This window comes from Artemia sp. Qi Xiang Cuo, chromosome 21 (assembly GCF_049724085.1).
Source record: "Artemia sp. Qi Xiang Cuo chromosome 21, ASM4972408v1, whole genome shotgun sequence".
Classification (NCBI taxonomy): domain Eukaryota; kingdom Metazoa; phylum Arthropoda; class Branchiopoda; order Anostraca; family Artemiidae; genus Artemia; species Artemia sp. Qi Xiang Cuo.
In genome coordinates, this window is record NC_142814.1 from 41,506,306 (window position 1) to 41,517,211 (window position 10,906).

A 10,906-nucleotide genomic window follows, 5' to 3' on the forward strand; every position below is an offset into this window, starting at 1 on the left:
ATTAATTAAAAATTTGCATCTTGAACCCCTGCCGATAATCCACAGACTTTATATGCGGGGGTCACTACAGAAAAGAAAAATTGAGCATGATTGATGGAAGCGGTGGACATGAGCTAGGCAATATCCATGTCAAAATGAATCTATTGTTGGTATTAGTGTAGCACATGGTAGCATCGCACTTGAGCAACGGTCTTACCATTCACGGCCTTAAGCAACCGTCCACCTGTGATAGCTCTACCCAGTTGATGTGTGTGGAATTTAAAAAGGGCTGCTTGAATGAGACCCCAATTCTGAAAATCTCCAAATTTTGTTTAATAATTAATTAAAAATTTGCATTCTGAACCCCTGCCTATAATCCACAGACCTTATATGAGGGGATCACTATAGAAAAGAAAACTTGAGCGTGATTGATGGAAGCGGTGGACATGGGCTAGGCGAGATCCATGTCAAAATGAAACTATTGTAGGTATTGGTGTAGCACATGGTAGCTTCGCTTGAGCAACGGTCTTACCATTCACGGCCATAAGCATTCGTGCACCTGTGTATCTGTACGCAGTTGATGCGTGTGGAATTTGAAACATCTAAAAAGGGAAGTGGACTAGCATGCCAGTGAAGGCCCAAGGAGAGAGAGAGAGAGAGCCCATGTGCCTTTCATTTCTTCTAGGGCTTGTAGGGTATGTTTTGGTCTGTTTGTTGTTATTGCAAGGCTCGTAGTAGTTACACCAATTGGTCAGTCAGACTTTGACAGATCAAATCTGTCGCTTCTATCTTGTATTTAGAAGTCAAGTGAAAGTTTGACTCCCATATATGTCTTAAATTGGCCTCAAATTCACATGAAGATGAGATGGCTTGTTGGTTTCAACCATTCAGGCTGGTGGACTTGAGATCCCAATTCTGAAAATGTCCAAAATTTGTTTAATAATTAATTAAAAATTTTGATTCTGAACCCCTGCCGATAATCCACAGACCTTATATGAGGGGGTTACTATAGAAAAGAAAAATTGAGCGTGATTGATGGAAGCGATGGACATGGGCTAGGCGATATCCATGTCAAAATGAATCTATTGTTGGTATTGGTGTAGCACATGGTAGCTTCGCTTGAGAAACGGTCTTACCATTCACGGCCACAAGCATCCGGGCACCTGTGTAGTTGTACCTAGTTGATTACAATTGAATTGAAATAGCGAGGAATGTGAACTGGGCTTGTATGCCAGGAGAGACCCCAAGGAAAGAGAGCCTCGGTGCCCTTCAGTTCCTTGTGGGATTGTTTTGTATACCTAGCTCTTTTGTTGTCACGGCAAGTCTTGATCAGATTCACAAAAAGGTGGCTTGAATCACACGCCCAATAAAGGAAATGTCTATTGTGGCTGTGTACAAAGGAAGAGTCTGTTTGAAATTGAAAAATGTTAGTTGGACCATCCAACTGCTACCAGCGAGAGGCCTTTTAGCGATTGTTAGTGCAAGCATAGTGGTTTCGATTGCACTAGGATTACACTAGGACTGCTTTCCAAGGGGTTAGCGTTTCAATAACACTATACGCTGATGGTGGGTTCAGAGTGATTTGGTTTTGACCCACAGGGAATCACTAGGACCCTAACATCTGTTGAGCTAGACGAATCTTGGATATTGTGCAATCCTTGATTCGGTAATGATTTTGGTACCATAAGAGGCTTTGACTATGGGATTAAAAAGTCGTGAAAGGACGATGGCATGGTGGCTGTATTCCTAGAATAGAAATCTCAATGGTTCACTGTGTTTCTAATGTGCCAGATGGTAACGTGAATGTGTTACCTTGTTGATCCTGCCAGTAGCATATGCTTGTCTCAAAGATTAAGCCATGCATGTCTAAGCACAAGCCCCCAGTGGGCGAAACCGCGGATGGCTCAATGAATCAGTTATGATTCCTTAAATCGTACCATATCCTACTTGGATAACTGTGGTAATTCTAGAGCTAATACATGCACAAAAGCCCCAATTTCACGGAAGGGGTACCTTTATTAGATCAAGACCAATCGGGCTTCGGCTCGTCTCGTGGTGACTCTGAATAACTATAGCCAATCGCACGGTCTCTAACCGGCGACGTGTCTTTCAAATGTCTGCCTTATCAACTTTCGATTGTAGGCTAAGCGACTACCATGGTTGCAACGGGAAACGGGGAATCGGGGTTCGATTCTGGAAAGGGAGCCTGAGAAACGGCTACCATATCCAAGGAAGGCAGCAGGCGTGCAAATTACCCACTCCAAGCACGGGGAGGTAGGGACGAAAAATAACGATGCAGGACTCATCCGGGGCCCTGTGATTAGAACGAGTACACTTTAAATCCTTTAACGAGGATCCGTTGGAGGGCAAGTCTGGTGCCACAGCCGCGGTAACTCCAGCTCCAATAGCGTATATTAAGGTTGCTGCGGTTAAGAAGCTCATAGTTGGATATGGGTCTTGTTCGGTGGGGCAACCTCATGGTGGTCACTGCCTCAATCGGACAATTCATTGGATCGTTCGGGGTGCTCTTAACCGAGTGTCCTGGGTGGCCGATACGTTTACTTTGAACAAATTAGAGTGCTTAAAGCAGGTGCACCGCGCCTGAATATCACAGCATGGAATGATGGAATAGGACCTCGGTATTATTATGTTGTTTTTCTGGACTTGAGGTAATGGTTAAAAGAGACAGACTGGGGCATTCGTACTTCGACGTTAGAGGTTAAATTCTTTGACCTTCGCAAGACGAACAACTGCGAAAGCATTTGCCAAGAATGTTTTCATTAATCAAGAACTAAAGATAGAGGTTCGAAGGTGATCAGATACCACCCTAGTTCTAACCATAGACGATGCCAACCAGCGATCCGCAGACGTTACTGGAATGACTCCGCGGGCAGCTTCCGGGAAACCAAAGTGTTTGGGTTCCGGGGGAAGTTTGGTTGCAAAGCTGAAACTTAAAGGAATTGACGGAAGGGCACCACCAGGAGTAGCGCCTGTGGCTTAATTTGACTCAACACAGGAAACCTCACCAGGCCCAGACACTGGAAGGATTGACAGATTGAGAGCTCTTTCTTGATTCAGTGGGTGGTGGTGCATGGCCGTTCTTAGGTGGTGGAGCAATTTGTCTGGTTAATTCCGATAACGAACGAGACTCTAGCCTGCTAAATAGACAATGGATCCTATTGGCGGATCGCTCTTTTTAGAGGGAGAAGTGGTGTCTAGCCATATGAGAGTGAGTAATAACAGGTCTGTGATGCCCTTAGATGTCCTGGGCCGCATGCGCGCTACACTGGAAGAATTAGCGCGTCCTCCCTGTCCGAGAGGACCGGGTAACCACTGAACCTCTTCCGTGGTTGGGATTGGGGGCTGCAAGGATCCCCATGAACCAGGAATCCCTAGTAGGCGCTAGTCATTAGCTTGCGTCGATTACGTCCTTGCCCTTTGTACACACCACCCGTCGCTACTACCGATTGAATGATTTAGTGAGAACTTCGGACGTCTCGCCAGGGCAGCCTCCGGGCCGCTCGTGGTGTCGTTGAAAGTTGTTCTAACTTGATCGTTTAGAGAAAGTAAAAGTCGTAACAAGGTTTCCGTAGGTGAACCTGCGGAAGGATCATTAGCGTTTGATAAGCGAAAAGGAGACTCTTGGTCCCTGTGGTCAGTAGTTTGTCTAATCGTTGTTATTGATACATGTTCCCTTGTTTGGTGTTTGAGATGCACAAGTAGGTTTTCCGCGTGTGAGGAGTACCCTTGTGCAGCATCATTCATGGGGGTCATTCGTTGAACAAAGGAGTGCTCAACGGAGTCTTGAGGAATGGGGGTTTTGAGGCAGTTATTGTGGGGATGATTGTCTCAAAATTTGGTTCACTACTAATGGAGAAATGGTGAGACCATTGACTGTGAGGACTATGAAGTGAGGACCATTGACTGTGAAGTATTTTTAGAGGGAAACAATTTTATTTTTCATATTTTAAATATATCACATATTACTTACGGTACAGTTGTTATTGATACACGTTCCCGTGTTTGGTGTTTGAGGTGCACAAATTGGTTGTCCGTGTGTGAGCAATACCCTCTTGTAGCATCGTACACGGGAGCGTTCGTTAAAGAAAGGAGTGCTCAACGGAGTCTTGAGGAATGGGGGTTTTGAGGCAGTTATTGTGGGGATGATTGCCTCAAAGTTTGGTTCACTACTAATGGAGAAATGGTGAGACCATTGACTGTGAGGACTACCTGAGCTGACTCTGTAGTGGGGGCTCTCAGAAGAGTAGAGCATGCAAAGTCTGTTAAGGTAGTAAGTCTCAATGGAATCACTATGACGTCATGATGAGATGAACCAAAACTGAGGTGAGTGTTGTTGCCCCAGCAGCATATTTGTGTGTGGGGGGCCACGAGATGATGACTGGGTATTGTCTTGAGGTCTTGGTGTCTGTATCCATTACAAGGATGGAGGGTTTGCTTTTGGCAGCAACAAGTGATTATATCTTGCTCTTTAGTGGGGGCTCTCTGAGGAAACGAGCATGCAAAGCTTGTGATAAATCTTGAGTTGTGTATGTGGGCCAAGTTCATGCCATCTGATATAGTGGACATCAGATTACTAACACTGTGGTAGTTGCTGCCCCAGTAACATTTTGGTGGAGCCTGGGAAGCACTCTTTACCCTTCCTGAGGGCCCAAGTGGTGCGAGACGAAGGGATTGGCTTGGTCAAAAGAGAGGCGCGTGAGTCCTCAGGTGAGCCAAAGTCTTGCACTGCGATTGCACTAATGTAGCATCGATTTTGCAAGCAATAAGCCAATATGCTCTTGAACTCTCGATGTATATTTTCTACGTGTGAATTCATAGTGAAAAATAGTTATATGGGGACTAGAGTGGCTCAGTGATTCCAGGATCATGGATACCACTCTGCAAGACTAAAGGGAGTGAAAGTGAGCTTGCCCCAATATAGCATGGGTTGAGGTGTGCAAGGGTGCAATTGCATTGGCCTTACTTAAGGGAAAACTGGAAATATTCATTAAAAATGACCCTGAAGGATTGATCACTTGGCTCACATTACGAAGACGAACGCAGCTAGACGCGTGATTCCATGCGAACTGCATAACAAATGGAATGTATATATATTGAAATAAAATTGCATGTACAGCATTTGAGCTTGGACTTCGTCTGTCTGAGAGACGGATGTTGCTTTTATACGGTAATGTTTACCATCACTGCGAGGCTCCTTGATACTATTTGTTTTTGATTACAACCTATAGAGAATGTAAGTGATCTCGTCAAGTTTTGTGTCAGCTGTTGATGATGAGAGGATTTGGTGAGAGGTATTGGTCTCGTTATGCTGGTCTCATTTGCCTCTTTTGGCAGTGGTTTAGGGAATTCATGGTACAAAGAGTGCAAAGATTGCATGGTACATCAAGTATACATGGCCCAGGACTATGCCTTTTGTGGATAACCCTTTTACTTGTCACCCAACTGGGTAATGGTAACTGAGCTCCTTGTTGGCGGAACGAGAGGAGTGTTATCATTATGGGTTGTGCACAGTAGAAACCAAAATGAGGATAAATCCAAATTCTTCTTAATTAAAACACTTTGACTGACAGCCTTCGGTACAGGAATGGACTACTATGACTTTGGTAGTAGGAAATTGGTTTATTTGATGTTGAACTGATGACTCCAAGGGGCATTCTGGCACTACAGGGTTAGTGGTGACCAGGTGACTTTGGATGAATGGTGTGAAAAACAAATGACCCTGTCAGTTTATATAAAACCCCCTGGCCTCAGCTCAGGCGAGACGACCCGCTTGACTTAAGCATATTAGTCAGCGGAGGAAAAGAAACTAACAAGCATTCCCCTAGTAGCGGCGAGCGAAGAGGGATAAGCCATGCACTAAGGGTCAATTGAATCCTTCGGGAGGCAATTTCGACCGATGCAGTGTTTGGAAGCCTCGTAAGACCGTCGTTTCACCAGTCTAAAGTCCTCATGAATGTGGCCCGATTGCCCAGAGAGGGTGTCAGGCCAGTAGGACGGATGAACGCTTGGCATTCTGAGGTCTCTCTAGAGTCGTGTTGCTTGAGAATGCAGCGCTAATCAGAGAGTAAACTCCATCTAAGGCTATATACGAATATGAGACCAATAGAAGACAAGTATCACGAGGGAAAGTTGAAAAGAACTCTGAAGAGAGAGTTCAACATTGCGTGAAATCCTACAGGAGTTTAAAACGGAAGGACTTTCGAAGTTCGAGCTACCTTCGGGATCATCGTTTACGGGTTGCCAGTGCTGATGTGGTCACCGTGGTCAGCCTCGGCTGTTCTCTGATCATGCTGGTCATCTACGTTGCTCACGGCGTGTATTCCCAGGTGGATTCGCAATCCACACGCGGCTGGAACGTTGTCAAAGGACCCAGTGCTTTCGTTGCTTCGGCTTCAAAACGCTGGACTCCCGGCAACGATTCGGCCCGGCTTCTGTTGCTGGGAGCCTCTTTGTGGGTCTCCCGGGTGAGCGGAGAGTAGGCGAGTTCCATCCAACTCGTCTTGAAACACGGACCAAAGAGTCTAATGTGCGAGTCGTAGGTCGATGAGAAGACCGATGGCAGAATGAAAGTTAAAAAATTGCTTACGATGCTGATGGGAGATCCCTCTCCACTGAAGAGGGCCCATCCCAGGGGCGTCGTGATCCCGTTGCGGATGCGAAGCTCCTAGAGCACACATGATGGGACCCGAAAGATGGTGACCTATGCCTGGCCAGGTCGAAGTCAGGGGAAACCCTGATGGAGAACCGAAGCGATTCTGACGTGCAAATCGATCGTCGGAGCTAGGTATAGGGGTGAAAGACTAATCGAACCATCTAGTAGCTGGTTCCCTCCGAAGTTTCCCTCAGGATAGATTGTGCTCAAGCAAAGGAGACGGGAGTCTCATCCGGTAAAGCGAATGATTAGAGGCCTTTGGGCCGAAACGGCCTCAACCTATTCTCAAACTTTCAATGGGTGATACGCCTTGTCGACCTTGGTGTTGGTGGCGGCAAGGATTTCGGAACCGAGTGCCCAGTGGACCACTTTTTGTAAGCAGAACTGGCACTGTGGGATGAACGAAATGTCCGGTTAAAGTGCCATAACCAATGCATATTCCCGATCCCACGGAAAGGAGTTGGTTGCTCCAGACAGCAGGACGGTGGCCATGGAGGTCGGAAACCGCTTAGGAGTGTGTAACAACTCACCTTCCGAAGCAACTAGCCCTTAAAATGGGAGGCGCTTTAGCATTGTGCTGATACCGGACCACCGGTCTCAGAGCTCGTCTGTCCTTGGTGATCGTCGCTGACGCGGCGGTGGGTAGGGAGGTCACATTGGTTCCGTTGAAGGGTTTGGGCGTGAGCCTGCCTGTAGCGGCCAGTAGCGCAGATCTTGGTGGTAGTAGCAAATACTCGAGAGAGATCCTTGGGGCCTGACGTGGGGAAGGGTTCCATGTGAACATTGGTTGGACATGGGTCAGTCGGTCCTAAGACAACCTGAAATGGTAGCACAAGACGAGCGTTGAAAAAAAGATACACGAAGTGTTGATCGCAAAGCGTGAGGCTCGTGGCAAGGGCGAAAGGGAATCCCGTTTTTATTCGGGAACCTGTTTGGGGTAACGTTCGGATCCTCGTATCCGTCTCGGCAACGAGAATTGGCCATGGGAAGCTGGCGGGAGTGCCGGGAAGTTTTCTTTTCTGTGTAAGGGAGATACAAACCCTGGAATTCCTCCGCGGAGAGATAGGGTTAATCTTCGAAGAGCGTTGCATTTGAGCGACGTCCGTGCATTCTTGTCGGTCCTTGAAAACCATTGTGAGGCCACGTTACTCCTCCAACCAGACCGTACCGATAACCGCATCAGGTCCCCCAAGGTGAACAGCCTCTAGGCGATATATGAATGTAGGTAAGGGAAATTGGCAAATTGGATCCTTAACTTCGGGATAAGGATTGGTTCTGAAGGTTGAGGGTGTCGGGCATGGAGCAAGATGCAACTGGCTACCGAGTTGGGCTTGGGTGCTTGCAAGGGTGCTCGATCCCTTCTCAAGCTGGTCGTGGACGGCCCAAGCAGTACTCTTAGTGCCTTGCTTCGGCTTGGTGCGGAGCCTCGGCACCCAATGAATGACCAACTCAGAACTGGCAGGATCCAGGGGAATCTGACTATTCAAATAAAACAAAGCATTGCAAAGGCGCCATCACGTGTTGACGCAATGTGATTTCTGCCCAGTGCCCTGAATGTCGAAGTGAGGAAATTCAACGAAGCACGGTTAAACGGCGGGAGTAACTATGACTCTCTTAAACGTCTGCGTAAAAGAAGACTATGTTGAGCTTGACTCTAGTTCGGCATTGTGGAGTGACAGGAGAAGTGTAGCATAAGTGGGAGATGGTAACGTCGGCAATGAAATACCACTACTTTCATGGTCGCTTCAATTACTCAGTTAAGCGGAGGCAAGTGTACCGTGTACAATATATACTTTAAATAGGGAAAATCAATTTCATTCTAAATATACTTCCTCGGTCAATCAAACTCCCTTAATTAGGTTTTAAATTCCGTTTCAAACCCTCATTTATTTATCAGTTAAATATCTTTTTAAACAGCTCAAGGCAAGTGAGGATTATTTCAGAGGTACTCCAGGGTACTTTGTAAAACTTTTGTTCTACGAGACAAAAGATTCTCAAATATTTCCAATCACTATTGACAGATTTGAAAATCAGAAAAAGTACGGGCTTTCTCAAGAACAGTAGTACTAAGGTGGATTGGAATCTCGCCGAATTATTTTGATATACATAGTGGGACATTGTTTAAAACTTAGTTTAGAAGTACTCTCAGGAATGTGTATATTTAATGATGAGAATATCGTGGAAAAAACTATTGGGTAGTTTGGCAGCATAATGATTTGATTTTGGCTGCATAAGAGTAAAGTGGTAGGCCCTCCGAGAGGAGATGGGACAATTGTAAAATAGTGATTATTACTCAGAATCAGAACTCATGTTATAAGGTAGTGAAGATGTACTTTTCGGGGATTTTTGTCATTAGAAGTAGTGACGAAGTACTTTTCGGGGATTTTTGTTATTGGAAATTAGCTATTATTACTAAGAAGTATATCTGTGTGCATTACTGAAGTTCGGTGCTGTACTACTAAATATGTAAGTCTAACAAATATGTTACTTATCTATTTGTGCTGTTTTATATGCATGCATCTAGCATCCCAGAGTTGACAACTAGTTCGAATGCTCTTCATTGGTACTCTATCGAGGAATATGATAATCCTACGAAGAGTGATTACACCCCTAGATTGATAACTCTTCGACCTAATTGGTCAACTCACGAGGGAAATCAAATTTATTAGTAAACCTATTTGTAAACCTCCCATAGGGAGTGGTGCAGTCAGAAATTAAATTCTCTCCCCATTAAAATTGGTGCGGTCCATAACGCCACAAATCTATAACGCTATAGATAACCATAACCAAGCAAAAACCATAACGCCATAGATGGCGCGGTCGGTAGGATTCCCGGAAAAATGGGATGGGTAATATGTAAGAGAGTTCTGAATGTCATGGTAGCCGCCAGTCTGGTCCTTTCTACTGCTTTGGGCCTTACCCGCGTAATGAAGTTATAATATACTAAATTTGCCATTATTCTTGAGATTACTCTATCTTCTAGGGAATTTCTATGTCACATTAGGAGGAAATGTATCGTGACAAAGTCTAGCTCTTCTACTACTCTTATTAAGCCATATTCACTCAATAATTTATTTAAGTTATTCACACTATGACATTTTTTATACGCGAAACGCTGTGGACAATTATAAGGTAATGTTCCTGTCACTAGATTTGATTTATTTAATTGCAGGCAACCAGTAAATTTTTTCATGTTATGGATTAATTAATTATCTACCTAAAGGGTTAGCAACATTCCATGCATGTTATCCCTTTCTGATTTTTCGCCGGTTTTTTGTTAGTTCCGATTTATGCTGGTCCGGTGAAGACTGTACGCGCAAGTGATCGTCAGAAGTCAGCGTGTATCTAGAAATGTTTGATTTTAGTTTTAGCGAATGATACATTGTGGGTGAAGCTACGATGACTTGTTACATTGAGGTTTCCATGATGATTACATTCATTATAATTTTTTTTGTTACATTTAAAGCCTAGAATCTTATTTTGATTTTATTTTTAATAACCTTATATGTGTCTCTTTTTATTTGATGTGTTTTAATAATTCTAAGAAATGATTTGTTAACAAGGGATTTATATTACTTAGGTTACAGGTCAAATAAGAATTGTTTATAATATTGAATTTCTGTTAGGGGATGATGTATGCCTTCATACATAACATATTGAGGATTTTTCTCTAAATTATAACAAATTTTTGTAGCTTTGCATTTATCAAAGAGTAAGAGGTCTGTTTGAGTAGGTCCTTTAGAATAGAAATATTTAATACTGAGAGTCTTTTGTAAACGTCTTATTAATAACTGCAAACAACCAAGTTGTTTTGCGCTTCTCCTCCTATATTTTGTTTTAACTTCCCCTCTAGCTGGACGATATTTAGGGTGCTAATCCCCTAATTCGCAAGTGCTAATCCATACTTATACGTTTGGGGTGCATACCCTTGAAGGTTGTAGGTTAAATCCCATTCATTCGCATATATCTGATTTCCTTGTTCGTCCACGACTACCATAGCTGCCGAATATATTATACTCTACTTCGCATTCATTATTGTAATAAACTCTGTATCTATTATCGCCTTACGGATAGGCCTTGATTATGTTGCCATGATCTGGAAATGTTCAGTCCGTACTTAGACGCTTCTGTATTGGTAATTTTTTGTTTTGGATAATATCCATCTTGATTAGGACCTAGTTTAATTTTTTAATATAACATACGAGGACGATAATGCCCCCAAAAAAACCCACGCTGCGTGTGACTGAGTTCCTC

General features: G+C 44.2%; 1 non-coding gene and 2 pseudogenes across 1 annotated transcript; all 3 read left to right on the forward strand.

Annotated features, from left to right (window-relative positions):
• Window positions 1-1,788: 1,788 nt before the first annotated feature.
• LOC148939559 (small subunit ribosomal RNA) lies at window positions 1,789-3,595 on the forward strand. The gene has a single exon (XR_016143569.1). It is a non-coding gene; the product is annotated as a small subunit ribosomal RNA (ribosomal RNA).
• Window positions 3,596-4,995: 1,400 nt separating this feature from the next.
• LOC148939560 (5.8S ribosomal RNA) lies at window positions 4,996-5,150 on the forward strand (annotated as a pseudogene).
• Window positions 5,151-5,765: 615 nt separating this feature from the next.
• On the forward strand, window positions 5,766-7,862 carry LOC148939561 (large subunit ribosomal RNA; annotated as a pseudogene).
• The last annotated feature ends 3,044 nt before the right edge of the window (window positions 7,863-10,906 follow it).